Below are 14,925 nucleotides of genomic sequence, written 5' to 3'. Positions count from 1 at the left end.
ATTAGAGGGTTTTTAATTTAAAAATGTATTATTTCTTGCCTTATTCTAGATAATAGTTTTCACAATTTTATAAGTTTTATGAAACTTTTTTTTCTCCTTAAAGAAATGCCCCCTCTTCAAAAAAATGTAAGACTCAGGCTTTTCAAAATTAGAACTTTCCTATGTGGTTAAGATAAGAGAAAATAAAACTGAGTATTTTCTAAAGTTAAATTTCCAAACCTATGGTCTTCAAGTCAGAGGGCCTGGACTTTTAGGAGGCATTTGATTCATATTGCAACTTCAGAAGTGCTGGGCCAGGACTCTCCCTTGAGAGATATCTGAGAATGGCTATTTCCATACTATTATCAGCATACATTACTTATTATTGTAATTGCAGTGGTTACAATATAGTAGAAGAATTTAATGATTTATGATAATTTGTATACTTCTTGACAACTAATAGACTAGACATTATTTTCTCCTTAAAAAAAGTTGTGTTTCTCTCAGCCATTTTTATGAGATGTTTTTCTGATCAATTTTAGAAATTTCTTTCCCTAGTTAGAATAACAACAGTCATTGTAAACACTGCCAGTAATTTTGGGAGGGTTGTTTTTACCTTTTCTTTCCAATTTTATCCATTCTTAACATCTTGAGTTTGTTACATAATGCGTTTGTGTTTTAGTTGCATAGACACAGCTTAGGAATTTTATCAAGACTTTTCCATTTATAATATTCACTTTAGTGTGTTGTTATATTACTTAAATATTAATGATCTAAGCATATTTTTCATAGGCTTCTTGGTTTCAAACTCTACTGGAGAATATTGCTAGAAAATTTAAGAGTACAGTTTATTATCCATGTCATTTCTGTTGCATTTTGGGGCATAGTTATTTTTGTGAAATGAAAAAAAAGTTATAGTTATAAAACAATCCCTTTGGGTTCTCTGAATAGCAACTTTGCTTTTCCTCACTATTTTCCTAAGACAATTTTATGTTGTCTATAATCATCTAAATTTAAAAATCATCTAAAATTTTAGATTCTAAGAAGTACTAAGTGGTATTCAAAAGACTGGAGATATTTCTGATGTGCTCCTAATGAGATTTTAAAAAGTACTAAAGGAAGTATAAAAATGTTCACATAAAAGGAGCAAAACAAAATCTAGTCTCTAATATGTGGAAGAGACATTTATACTATCTCTTACATAAAACATACTTAACAGGGTCCATTAGGACAGACTGTGTGTTCAAGTGTATAGATTTTCTGGATGGGAAACAAAGATTAGTGAGTGACAATAATGGGTAGGACTCTGGGGACTGTCACCAGACACAATGGAGGTTGATACTGTTGTTCAGGGGAGAAAGACGAATGTTTCAAAAGATGCCCAGTCGCTATGACCTCCTTCTGCCTGTCCATGGATAGCGGGGTTTACAAATGGGTGGTTGAGACTAATGGTCCATTTAGCACAGGAAGGGCATTTTTGAGGAACTCTGTCTTTGAGAGGATGTGGTGGGGGTGGGGATTGAGGTGATAAGCTTGCTTCTGGAATATTACATTTGAAGTAAATTAAGATCCTTTACGTTGAAATGCCTACAGGCAGCGGGCAATGTGGAGTATGGGAAAAAAGCTTGGTCCCAGAGAACCAATTCTGAGAATAATCACATTGGTAACTAGTGAACACGGACAAGAGGAGACCACATTAGGCGGAGCCTTTCTCTGTCAATTAGTAATCAACAAAATTACTTACAGACATGTCCAAATGCCAAACTGATGGGCTCAGTTCCTTAATTAAAGTTCCCTCTTTGTAGTAACTCTAGCTTATGTCAAGCTGACAGAAACTAACCAGCGCACCCATGGAGATCGTACAGAGTAGATGGAAATAGCAACATCACCTAAAAAAAAAAAAAAAACATTCTCCCTTGAATAGAAAGAGGAGGACCCAAACACAGAAGACAGAGACAACGATGGTGGAGTTGAAAGACACTCAGATCCTTCAGAACAGACAGGGATTCTCAAACTCAATGCTCTGTCCACAGACAAAGCATGTCTTTCCCCTTGGGCCGAGACACATCAGATGTCAGCAATTTGTAAAGCACCAGGACTTCCCGTTCACTACTGGTGACCAGGCAAAATGGCACAGGCACTTCAGACATAGTTGGGCATCCTGTTGCGAAACTACATACACATTTACAATATAACCCAACAGTCATGTTCCTGAGTATTTATCCAGATGAGCTGAAAACATACATCTGTGCCAAAGCTGGTACATGGATGTTATAAAAGCTGTATTTGTCAAGACTTGGGGACACCCTAGATACCTTTCAATGAGAAAATAGATAAACTTTATCACAATTTGGTAATGGAATGGAATACTAACCATTGATAAGATGAAATGCTATTATCAAGCCAAGAAGAGACATAAAGCCACAGCAAGTGGATACTGCTAAGTGGAAGGAAACATCTGAAAAGCACACATACCCTGGGATTCCAGTTCTGTGACATTCTGTAAAAGGCAAAGCTGTGAGTCAGTAAAAAAAAAAAATAAAATAAAATGAATGCCAAGGACTTGGGAGGAAGATTGAGTTGGGGTGAAGCATAGGGGGTGCTTAGGCAGTAATTATTTTATATGATAATGTAATGAACATATTTATGTGTAATGACAAAAAGTAATGAAAGACTAAAACACTTCATCATCAACACGGATGAACCTTAGACAGTATGTAAAATGAAAGCAGCCAGATATAAAAGGCCACACAATGTATAATTCCATTGATGTGAAATGTCTGTTTCTTTAGGAGTAGGGATTGTAAAAACTTCTGATCCTAGTAGGAAGACACAGTGTGGAAGTGTTACAAATGTGAAGAAAACAGGTATTACTTATCAGAAAATTATCTAATAGGAATGTCTATACTTAGATTATGACATATGGGACCTTTATCTAGACTCAAGTCGTAAAACCCTAAGTTGCTGTTTGGTGCAGCTTCCTGCATTTATACCTGTCTTGGTAAGTGTGTGTGTGTGTGTGTGTGTGTGTGTGTGTGTGTGTGTGTGTGTGTGTATGGTGGTGGTGGTGGTGGTGGTGGTGGTGGTGGTGGTGGTAATGGTTAGGGTCTTCATAACCTTCCTAGCTAGAACTCAAAAATGCCTGGACCAAACTATACCTCAAACCAATTTCTTAAAGGAGCTGTAAGTTATAAAGATAAACAGATGAAATATGTGGGTCAAACTGCTTATAAAAAAATCTTGACAAGAGCTATAGAGGTAGCTTGTCTTATGAAGCCTCTTTAGACGGGGGAGGAGGCCAAGATCACCAATCTGTAACATTTTACTCATCTTAGACAAGGCAGTTGTAGTTTTCAGACCTTTGGGGCTGTGTTAGACAGATAACAGTTGGTGACTATCAAGTAGGCTTTCATGATTTTAAAACATGGAAAGGAGTTGTTCATGTGAGAACACAATGAGTGTTTGCTAAGCATAAGCAAGTGACGAGACAGTTAAAAATAAATGAGATGATAATGTCACATTAAAAATTAGATAGACAACAAATGATGGAACATGTGTGATCTCAGTGGCAATCAAACAAATGTAAGTTAAAGAAAAATGAATATTGATTGTAGTTGTCAGACAAGATTTTTTTAAAAAATGGAAAAATGAATATTGATTGTAGTTGTCAGACAAGATTTTTTTAAAAAATGGAATACATTGTATGAGTGGGGGTGAGTGAGTACTCTAATTGCTGTTCGTGGGAGTGCAAATTGGGAGATTCTTTTTCTGGAGGACCATTTGGCTCCAGATAATAAGATATTTTTAGACAGGAGTTAAGAGCACTAGATGCTCTTGCAAAGGACCTGAGTTTAATTCCCAGCATTCACATGGCAGCCCACAACTTTCTGTAATTCAATTGGTTGGAGTTACAGATTCCAGGGAATCTGATGCCCTCTTCTGGCCTTTGCAGGTACCAGACACACATGTGGTGCACAGCAACACATATAGCCAAAATACTCATGTACATAAAATGAAATAAAAATAAAAATAAATCACAGTTAAAGTATTTTTAAATGCACATATTTCTTTATCCTTAAAATTTTACTATGGGGCCAGATGGTGGTGGCACACGCCTTTAATCCCAGCACTCGGGAGGCAGAGGCAGGTGGATCTCTGTGAGTTTGAGGCCAGCCTGGTCTACAGAGCTAGTCCAGGACAGGCTCCAAAGCTACAGAGAAACCCTGTCTCAAAAAACCAAAAAAAAAAAAAAAAAAAAATTTTTTTACTATGAGACTGTGCCCAACAGAACAGCTATCCAGATGTGGAAAGCTGTTTGTAAGAAAGTCCACAACAGCTGGTTTGTGATAGAAAAATTTGGAGTCTCCATGCCTGAGATACTCTACGGAGACTGATGTAAAGGAAGTGGGCTTCTTTGAAGTGATGTGAGAATTTACAAGATTAAAGTGATGTTGAAGGTAATCACTTATGGTTTGATTCTATTCGTCTTTATAAAACTGCCCAAACAAGATGCAATATGCTTGAAGGTCATTTAAGAAACCAAGCTGTGACTGGGCAGTGGTGGCACATGCACTTGGGAGGCAGAGCCAGGCGGATCTCTGTGAGTTCGAGGCCAGCCTGGTCTACAGAGCGAGATCCAGGACAGGCACCAAAGCTACACAGAGAAACCTTGTCTCAAAAAACCAAATAAAATAAAATAAAATAGAAAAAAAAGGCCGGGCGGTGGTGGCGCACGCCTTTAATCCCAGCACTCGGGAGGCAGAGCCAGGCGGATCTCTGTGAGTTCGAGGCCAGCCTGGTCTCCAAAGCGAGTTCCAGGAAAGGCGCAAAGCTACACAGAGAAACTCTGTCTCGAAAAAACAAAACAAAACAAAAAAAAAAAAAGAAAGAAACCGAGCTATACTCTGATGTAGTAGGACAGAAAATGAAAATATCTATACTTTTTTTTTTCTTAAGAAATCTCTAAACTCCTTTTTTCTTTCATTAGCTTTCAGTATTTTGTACTTTTGTTGTTGTTATTGTTTACGTGTATGAGTGTTTTTCCTGCATGTAGGTTTGTGTACGACACATGCATGTAGTACCTGAAGGGACCAGAAGAAGGCATCAGATCTCCTGGGACTGGACTTCCAGATAGTTGTAACTGCCATGTGGGTTCTGGGACTTGAACCCAGGTCCTCTGGAAGAACAGCTAGTGCTCTTAACCACTGAGCCATCTCTCCAGCCCCTCAGCATTCCATTCTTAAAAAGGCTGTGAACACATTCTATTTCATGAAGGTGATGTAACTATGTCATTTTCCATATGCTATATTTTTAAAGAATACTGCACCTGAAGAGTCTGATTAATATATGAATTACAACCCTCTTAAAACCTCCTCACTTCTGAATGAGTGGGTTGGGACTCACTGCAGCTTGGTCTCCCGGTGTCTGCAGGGTGCAGGAAGAACTCAGCATAATTTTCAGCATCTGAACAAAGGACAGCGATACAGTTTCCAAGCTGTTTTGTCCTCCAAGAATGAGGTCCATAAATGTCCTAGCGGTAGAACCCCGGGTAATCCCCAGTGTAGACTGCCACCACTCTTGAGTGATGTGTAATTGGACCCCACCAGACCGGGGAGCTTTAACAGCCCCTCCTGTGGTTTGCCAGTTTGAAAGCGCTGGCTCCCTCCCGTCTTTCTCTGGCACACGGAGGGAAGGCTCTGTGCTCAGACCTCATGCCTATTAATGATATTTTCATGAGTTTCCAGGGCGGATGTGAGTTTTTACGGTGTTTAATGACTTTCAGTTTCGCTCCCTTTCCAAGTGGGATGTAGTAAAGATTAATTAGCCAGCGTCCACAAAGTGCTTTCGAGTGGGAAAGTGCCACACAAGGGTGTACGGACTCATTAGCTCCTCCATCATTAAAACTCTTTGGACTTTTGGCATTCAGAAACTGGATGGTGATGCCAAATTGAGATTTCTTTTTATTAAAATAAGGAAAAGGAGGGACTTCAAGAGGAGCAGATTAGAGTACAGCATTGTTGTTGGGTTTGAGGTTTTTTTTGTTTTTGTGTCTTTCTTTTGTCTTGCTTGGGGATTGAAAGGAGAGTCTCTTCTGCTATTACTACATTGTTTTAGTGTTTTTTTATTCCATCTTTTCAAAAATTATATTTTCTTTGCATTTCCTGCACATTGATTTAGAAACTCTCTAAATCAGTCTGGGGACACAGATGTTAGTAGAATGTCTACTTACCATGCAGGAAGCCCGGGATTTGATCCTGATGTAACAGAGAAACAAGTCAAATGGGAGGATGTGCAGCAGGCATTTTCTTCCAGGCCACCAACCCACTCCAAAATCAATAACTTATTATTATTTATGAATCTTTCTCTTTATCTACATTTTGCTTCCAGGCTTTCTCTCTCTCTCTCTCTCTCTCTCTCTCTCTCTCTCTCTCTCTCTCTCTCTCTCTCTCTTTCCTTCTTTCTGTATGTCCTACTTTCACTGCTTCTCTGTCTGTCTGTTGGCTACCTGGCTTTTGGCCATGGGCATGTCTTCTCTCTCATTCTCTTCTCTCCTGAGCCTGGATTCTTCCTCCTACTTACTCTCTCTGCCCTCCAGCCCTGCCTATCCCTCTCTTGCCTAGCTATTGGATATTCAGCTTTTTATTAGACCAATCAGGTGCCTTAGGCAGACAAGGTGAAACAAATGCAACACATCTTTACATAATTAAAAAAATGTAACACATCCTTACATCGTTAAACAAATGCAGCAGAAACAAATGTAACACATAGTTAAAATAATATTCCACAGCAAGGATATAAAGATTGATTAACACACTTGTAACCTAGCACTCAGGAGGTGGAGACAAGAGAAACGGGAGTTCAAGGGCATCCTCAGCTATATAGGGAGTTCCAGGTCAGCATGAGCTCTGCATCCCTGTCTCAAAAGCAAAAGCAGAAACCGAAATCCTGAGTCATCCCTTACACTGGGTATCCACAGCCCAACTGAATCTGGCCTGAAGTGCTGGATTGCCATACCAAGGACACACACAGTGTAGAACATTCCCAGGGCTAATGAAGAGCCCCGAGCAGACTTCAATGACTCCCCAAAGTGTCATATTGTCTCCATCCACAGTAATTATTGACCAATGTACAGATGTTCCCCAATGTATATTTTGGTTATGTCTTGATAGTTATTATAAGTTGAAAACATCCTAAGTCATAAATGCATTTCATACACCTGGCTTCCCAGACATCTTGTTAGCAGCATGGTATATTATAGAAGGTTGGCTGTTAACCCCTTCATTCCTAGGGCTGACTGGAAGCTGCTGCTCTGGGTTACAGCCAAGCATCACAGAGAGTATTGTATAAGATATGGCTGGCCTGGGAGAAACTCAAAAGTCAAGGTAGTTCTAATTAATGTGTGTGGTGATATTTTATTTGTGCTGAAATGTGGTGATATTTTACTTGTGCTTTAATAAAGCTTGCCTGGATATCAAGGGTAAAAGGCCAGCCATTTTAAGTAAACAATAAGTCAAGGTAGCACATGCCCTTAATCCGATCACTTAGCAGGTAGGTTCTCTGTGTGTTCAAGGCCATACTAGGGAACAGAGCCAAGTGTGGTAACGCATGCCTTTAATCCCAGTACCAACCATAGAGACCTGGAGGTCTGTATAGACAGACAGAAAGTGACAGAGCTGTGTAGGAAGAGGAAGTGAGGTAGCTGGGCTAAGATAGCCTATGAGAGGGCAGAACAGCAAGGCAATAAAGGCGTGGGTAGACAGGAAGTAGCTCACATTTGGAAGCTGCAGAGTTGGTGAGGTAAGGTTGGCTGGTGGCTTTCCCTATTTCCCTGATCTCTCCAAGGCTTTCATCCCTATGTTTTTATTTAATAAGACCATTTAGAAATTCATCTACAAATGTGTATACTTTAAAATTTTAATTATTATATATATAAAATATATAATATATATATATATGTTTCTCTGTGTGTGATATATGTGTGGGGCCCATACAGCACACTGTTTATGTGGCCAAAGGACAACTTTGTGAAGTCAGTACCCTCCTTTCCTCTTTCCATGAGTCTAGGGATTGAACTCAGGTCACCAGGATTTCGAGGCAAGTGGTTTTATCAACCATCTTGCTAGGCTCTAGAGTGTATTTCATTTGCGTCAGTATGAAGTTGAAAATTATCCCAAGTTGTGGACTATAATTTATCAATTAGTTGTTTTATATGATTCCATAAGCCTTTGAGCCTCAAAAAGTACAAATGGCCACCAACTGCCTAACTGTGTAAGAGAAACCATAGACAAAAGCAGACTGTCTTCAGAGAGTTAGAATAACAGCTGGTAGTTTTTTTCTTTTTAGCATCAAATGATTTGATAAGGTAAAATATCTTCTAAATATTAAGAGAAAATAATAATAAACATGATTGTATACCCATCTAAGCTATTTGTACAAAGAAAATCAAAACATTTACCACCAAAGCTAAAGGATATTCTTATGGATTTCCTATAGATTATAGAAAAAAAGAAAGGCGGGGGGCTGAGAGATGGCTCAGTGGATAAAACACTTGTCATACACTCATGAGAATCAGAATTTGGATCTCTAGAACCCAAATGTCAGGAAGGTGTGGCAGCCTACCTGTAATCCCAGACTTGAGAGACAAAAAACAAAAGATCTTTGAAGCAGCCTGGCTTCCTAGACCCAGTGAGCTCTGGGTCAGGCTGAGAAACTTCCCTGATGAAAAAGGAGAAAAGCACTTGAGAAGAGTCCTGACGGTGAGCTCAGGCCTCCACATGCGCCTGCACATACATGCGTGCCCGACACAAAGAATCACGTGTACATACACAGAAACTGCAAACACAAACACATGCAACAAACATTGCAAAAAAGATGGGAAGGGAGGGAAGGAAAGAGGGATTAAAAAATCCTAGAGGGAAAACCTTGCCATGACTGTAGGCAATTCTAAACAAACATTGATGGAAGATAACAACAATGATGAATGATGATGATATGCCAAACAATATAAAAGAACAAAAGTAACATGTAAGCCAGGAAAGTAACACTAAAAGTTACAATCTTTCAAAGTTTCTATTTTCTTGGGAAGAGACCAAAGATGAACTAAATTTGTTCAAGCTGACATAAAGTTTCTGATTTAACCAAGAAAATAAAGAACACAGTATGGAAAGGGGGATAAGTAGAATGAGAAAGTAAAATCAAAACAATTGGCTTAGTAATAAAAAGGGGGTGACAGGTTCAGTAATTGGTCTTCAGGCCCTTACTTTGTAAATAAATACCAAGTAGCCAGTTAATGAATATACATGCATAGGAAAAACAAGGCTGTTGTAATAGTGTTTGAATGAATGCTTATGGCTTGGTATAATACAGTGTCCAGTGGCAGCCTCCCACACAGATTACATGGGGAGCCTTACAGATAGGGAAGTCCAGCCTCCAGCACTCACGGTTTGAGAGAGAGCCACAGAGTCAGCGGACTAGTCATTCAACTAGACTTTTCTATCTGAGGGAATAAAATTTAATTCTCTAGGGCCAGTGAGGGGGGCAAAACTTAACTCTCTGGGGCCAGCAAAAAGGAAAAACATATACTCTAAGGGTCTTTCTCTGTTCTCTTTTCTCTCTCTTTATTTCTTTTCTTACCTCTATCCAGATGTATCCCTTCTATCTCTATTGATGTCTTCCTTCCAACTAACTTTATTTTTTTCCCTTATAGCTTATATATCCCCAAAAAAATCTTTCAATCAATATAAAATTTACAGTGTGGTTACATTCTATTTTTTAAGTGAATGATTACAATGAATGCAAGTAAAAAACAACATGTTTTCCATACCCCTTACATGATTAAACATTTTATGTATTGCAGGTGAAAAACAAGTCCCAAGAAGCCACATACATTCATGTCCAATCAACTTGTTACAGATTAGCAGAGTGTAAGCAAGCAAAGTATTTTTCTCAGCCAGTTCTTTTACTGGCAGGCTGCATTTTGCGGTTACAAAGAAAGGATCTATTATTTTATTATTTTCCTCAAAGGTAATCTTATAAAAAGTCTTAACAGAATCACAAATCTAAACTTTTATATCTGAAAAACATCTGAAAAAGTCATCTCTACTGTTAAATCCTCATGGTGCATACCCAGTCATCAACAGTTTTTTTATATCAGCAAGTTGAGAGCAGAAATGGGTGATCACCTTTGATTACCAACCCATCCTAACAAGAAAGGCATGACAGCTAATGATAACGGGCCTGCTTTGTTCTTATTCCCTGACCTCAATGAGTCCCTATCTCAACTATGTGCCTTTCTAAACTTTAGATTCTTTTCCCAGGTTTTGTTTGTTTGTTTTACATCAAAGTCATTAACAAAAACCTAACCTTAAGTCATTATTTAAAGCTTTGTTTTAGTTATGATGTACACCAAAACCGGTAAATACATCTCCCAACATTAAGATTAAAAGAACTTGAGCAAGCTGGGTTTCTGAAACTCGGCTGTTTCTTAGTCATTAACCTAAGCCACAGTCTATATGGCTCCTCAATAGAAACTAGTTGTGTGGCATTTCCTTGTTCTAATGTTCTATCCTCTGTGGCCTTTTTTTTTTAACCAGGAGCCAGGGCAACACCATATCTTGCTTATACCTATATTAGTTTTCCCACTAAGCCAGGCTCTATCATAATCCCTTACTGTATTTATTAAAGACCCTCAATCATCAAAATTATAATTAACACCATTATTGTATAAAATCATTGCTTCAGTTAAACAGTACAGCTTAGGAAGAAATTACCTTCATAATAATCCACAGGTAAAAATGCCCAATAGAACGGGATATTTCCATGAGATAATCACACCACATTAAAGGCAGTGGGGATCCCCCACCCCCACCCATTCACACAATGCCAGATACCAGAGAAAAATGGCAGTGGCCAACATGTAAAGGCACAGCAGTAGCAAGAGACATTATGGAGCTGAGGGTCTCTGAGATTCACCCATTGGTGCCTTGCATGCGGACGGGCTGATTCACTCAAGTCAATTGCCACCTGCTGTTCCCTCACATGGCCACTGGCAGAATCCCAATGCCTTCTACTAGGCAGTAGCTGCTTGCAGATGTTAATTTTATTATATTTCATAGTAAACAATTCTTCTCCTTGATTTACAAAAAGGCATTTCTGTCTTCTAGGGCTGTTCACTACATAACATTTTTCTAATTGACTCTAGTGGAGGCAATTTTGTAAGGTTTGATTTTTCAAATGATATTTAAATTGAGCTTTTATAATAATAGACAATGATGCAAAGATGTATCTGAGATGTTTAAAAATGCATTTTGCAAGGAAATACAAATGTACAGGAGGCTTTAAAAATAAATACAATATGTTATTTTGAGCTGTTAATTGTTATGGCCTTGCTTTTTTTTGTTTTATTTTGTTTTGTTTTTAGATAGGTTCTCAGACAGCCTGGTCTTCATTCACAATCTTGTCCCTGCATCTCAAATGCTGACATTACAGGGGTGTTATGTTAAACATGTCTATCAAAAAAATAACAACTTAAGCATCCCAAATTTTAAAATAATCATTAACAATTTGAAAGACACAAAGAGATGTGGAAGGCAGGAGGGGAAAGATCTCAGTGATGCAGATGGTGGAGAGCACAGTGGAAGTAGGTTCTTGGTAGGTGATTTGAGAAATGAGCCAAGATGGGGATCACCTAGTTTTGCTGAATCTTAGAGTGTAGAAGATACAGCAAGGGCCAGATCTTAGAAGGCCTTTAACTCCAAATTGAGACTTAAATTTTAGCCCTTATCTTTTATTCAACTGTTACCCTGGTCTCACTGTGGCCTCACTTTGGTTCCATGGTCTTTGTGATCTCTGTTGAAAGAATTCAGACACGTAGAGCGTAGTGTAGAAGACAGAGAGTATTACAGAGTAAAATGGGGACACTCACAGGATGAGAGTGAGCAATGGCCAAAGGGACCATTGTGGAGGAAACGTTTTCAAGGGAGAGAATGGACGACGGTCAGAGACATCACTGTGCAAACCCACATACTTAAGCAGACTTTGCACACTCTTTTCTAAGGTGTCTAAAAAGGGCCACTTCCTGTGGGATGGTTTTCTGTTCAGGTGATTGACAGGCCCATTTAGACAATAGTAAAGAATAATACCTTTGTTCTTTACCAGACCTCCTCTAAATGTTACTCTTCGGATCTCTCTGGTAGTTTAGAACAGCATGCCTCTGCCCAGGTCTAGAGATACAATGCAGACCCCGGTCTTTGACCAGTAATCAATTCCTGCAGCTTCAGTCAGTTTCAGGTTTTACAAGCTGCTGATTATGAAGGAGGAGTCCATCTTCAGTGACTGTCACACTTGCTGATATCCGACAAGCCACCTAGCATCAGTATTGAAGGAGGCTGATCTGGTCAGTGATCAATTTATAAATATGATTAAAGCCGGTGGAAGGCTGGAAAGGAGTGGCGTGGCGGTGTGATTTACTGAGCATGCTGCATTGTTAGCACAGAGTCTAATGTGAGAAGGGGATCAGGCCATTAGTCACTTGCTAAATTAGGCTGATCAGGAGCTCCCAAGTACAGTGAGTAAGGATGTTGGTTTTGCCATGTGCTTTTGTTTGGATGCTTCGTTGGGAGCATTAACTCGATAAATTAGAGTCCACAAAAGAAGACATCCTGGGCTCTTTTGACATTCAAAATATGGAGTTAAATGCTTCATGATTGGTTTATATTAGCAGTTTGTTGTCTTTGACCTCTGCTGAATTTGAGTTACACAGATATATGGGCGGGGGAGGTAGGATATATTTATATGAACACATTCCATGAAAGTGACGTATATTAGATATTTCAGGTGGGGGATCATAGAGTGGCTTTTCCTGTGGTTGTGACAACATCATTCATCTGTCAGGACTAGATTGGAAGGGACTTTCTAAGACATAGTGGTATGGATTGAAGAGGTAATCCTACCAATGTGATTTAAGTGTTTTATGGAATCCACAATCTACACATACACAACACACACACACACACACACACACACACACACACACACACCAAAAAACAAAACACAAAAAAAACCCACCTTGTGGTAAGCAGAAGAATTACTTGAAATTTCAAGATTTTCAGTTGTTTAATCTCAACAGAAACAGAAGTGAGTGAAGAAATTTGTCATTAATTGACAATGGGACCTTGGGCTGTTCTCAAGCTCTCCGGCCCTGGGAGTACAGACAACATAGCCTTGTTCTCAGTGTCTGACCCACTTCCCACACCACAGGAGCCTCACCCATGGACTCTGCTTTGACTGTCCCCCTACTTACAAGCAGTTCTAAGTTCCTGCAACACTGTGCCTCCCATTTAGTGCTTCATCAGCGGCCCCTCATTTCTTTTACAGTTCCTCTTCCACCCACGGAAGTGTGATCTGGCCTTTAAAGCCTCACCTGGGGTTGAGGTCCCGGCCTGCTGGAAAGCTCTTGTAAAGCTGGATTCTTCTTCTTCATAAAGAGTCCATTCCGGCCTAAGTCACCAGTCTTATGCTTATCACTGTGATTTATTCCTTGGTTAGGGTTGGTCTTATTCCATCAGCTCAGCAGATTACCTGAGGGCTGGTTAGCACTTGAAATCCCTTACTTCTCCCCCAGAACCTCCTTGTGCTTCTGCAGCCTCTTTCAGCCACTTAAACACCTGACATCCCTCTACTCTCAGCACCTGTCAATCATGCTGCAGCTAACTAAGCCATCCCACGAATGATAGGAGAGATGCCTGTTTCTTTGAGAGGCAAGACTCTGCAGAAGTGAAGAAGCTAGATTTTCCAGGGTCAAGCTAACTGAATTAAAAAAGAAACTCAGCCCCACCACCTACCATCTAGGTGACCTTGTTGATCGTTGAAAAGTCTGATTGTGCTCCACCTGGAAGGTAACAAGTTAGCGGTCCACAGTCTCATGGGTGCTGGCAAGAGATACAAGACTCCTGGACTGGTGACAGAGAATAGTTTATTACTCACAGGAAGAGAAATAACAAGAGCACCAGTGTTTGTGCTGGCCTCTCACACTTATAGCTGCACACGGCACATATTGCTTTACAGGAGGATCCTCAAATGCAAGGCACCCAAAGCTACCTCTGTCCAGGGGGAGAAATCATCTTTATTACATTGGATAGCAAATAATTCTGCTTCTTCCTCGGAAGGAGACAGTGTCTCTCCCTTTGAAGGACATTCATTGCAAAAACATCCTTGACAGAGCAGTGCCTTTGTAAAATGTGCTGACGAGAGCCGGGGTGGTGTGGGGAGGAGGAGAGAGGCATGAAGAATTATCTCCCAATAACCTGCTGTAAGCTCACAAACCTCAGCTCTCATTTTAAAAAGTGCAGCTATTGGTACAAAGTAGATCCTTGTGAAGGTCAAAGAGAGGCAATTCTTATAGAAGCCTGCACGTCATGCCTGCCACCCTGAATCATGCCTGCTTTATTGATGAAAGGGCTTCATCTGTGTCAAGTTCTACTACAAATGATACTTCCTGAGTAAGGTGCAAGCATATTTATGGAATTCCTTGTAACTTCTAGCAAATGTAACATGACAGCTCACTGATATTTCTAATTGCTTGAGCCACAAAACATTAGAGCTGAAAATGACCATAAAGTTCATGTCTTACAGATAAGAAAGTAGATTCAGAACCTTTAAGTGACTTGTTAAATTTCATACAGAAAAGCCACAAAAAGGACAAATACAATGTGGCTTAAGATTCAGCAGTTCAGAGCACCAGCTGCTCTTCCAGAGGACCCAGGTTCAGTTCCCAACACCCATGTGATGACTCACAACCACCTGTAACTACAGTTCCAGGGGATCTGACACCCTCTTCTGACCTCCCTGGGCATCAGACATGCACTTGGTATATAGACATATATGTAGGCAAACACTCATACACGTAAAACAAATTAAATCTAAAAACTTTAAGATTCCAGATGTTTT

The sequence above is a fragment of the Peromyscus eremicus genome, chromosome 4 (genome assembly GCF_949786415.1).
Source record: "Peromyscus eremicus chromosome 4, PerEre_H2_v1, whole genome shotgun sequence".
Classification (NCBI taxonomy): domain Eukaryota; kingdom Metazoa; phylum Chordata; class Mammalia; order Rodentia; family Cricetidae; genus Peromyscus; species Peromyscus eremicus.
This window is presented reverse-complemented; position numbering follows the sequence as displayed.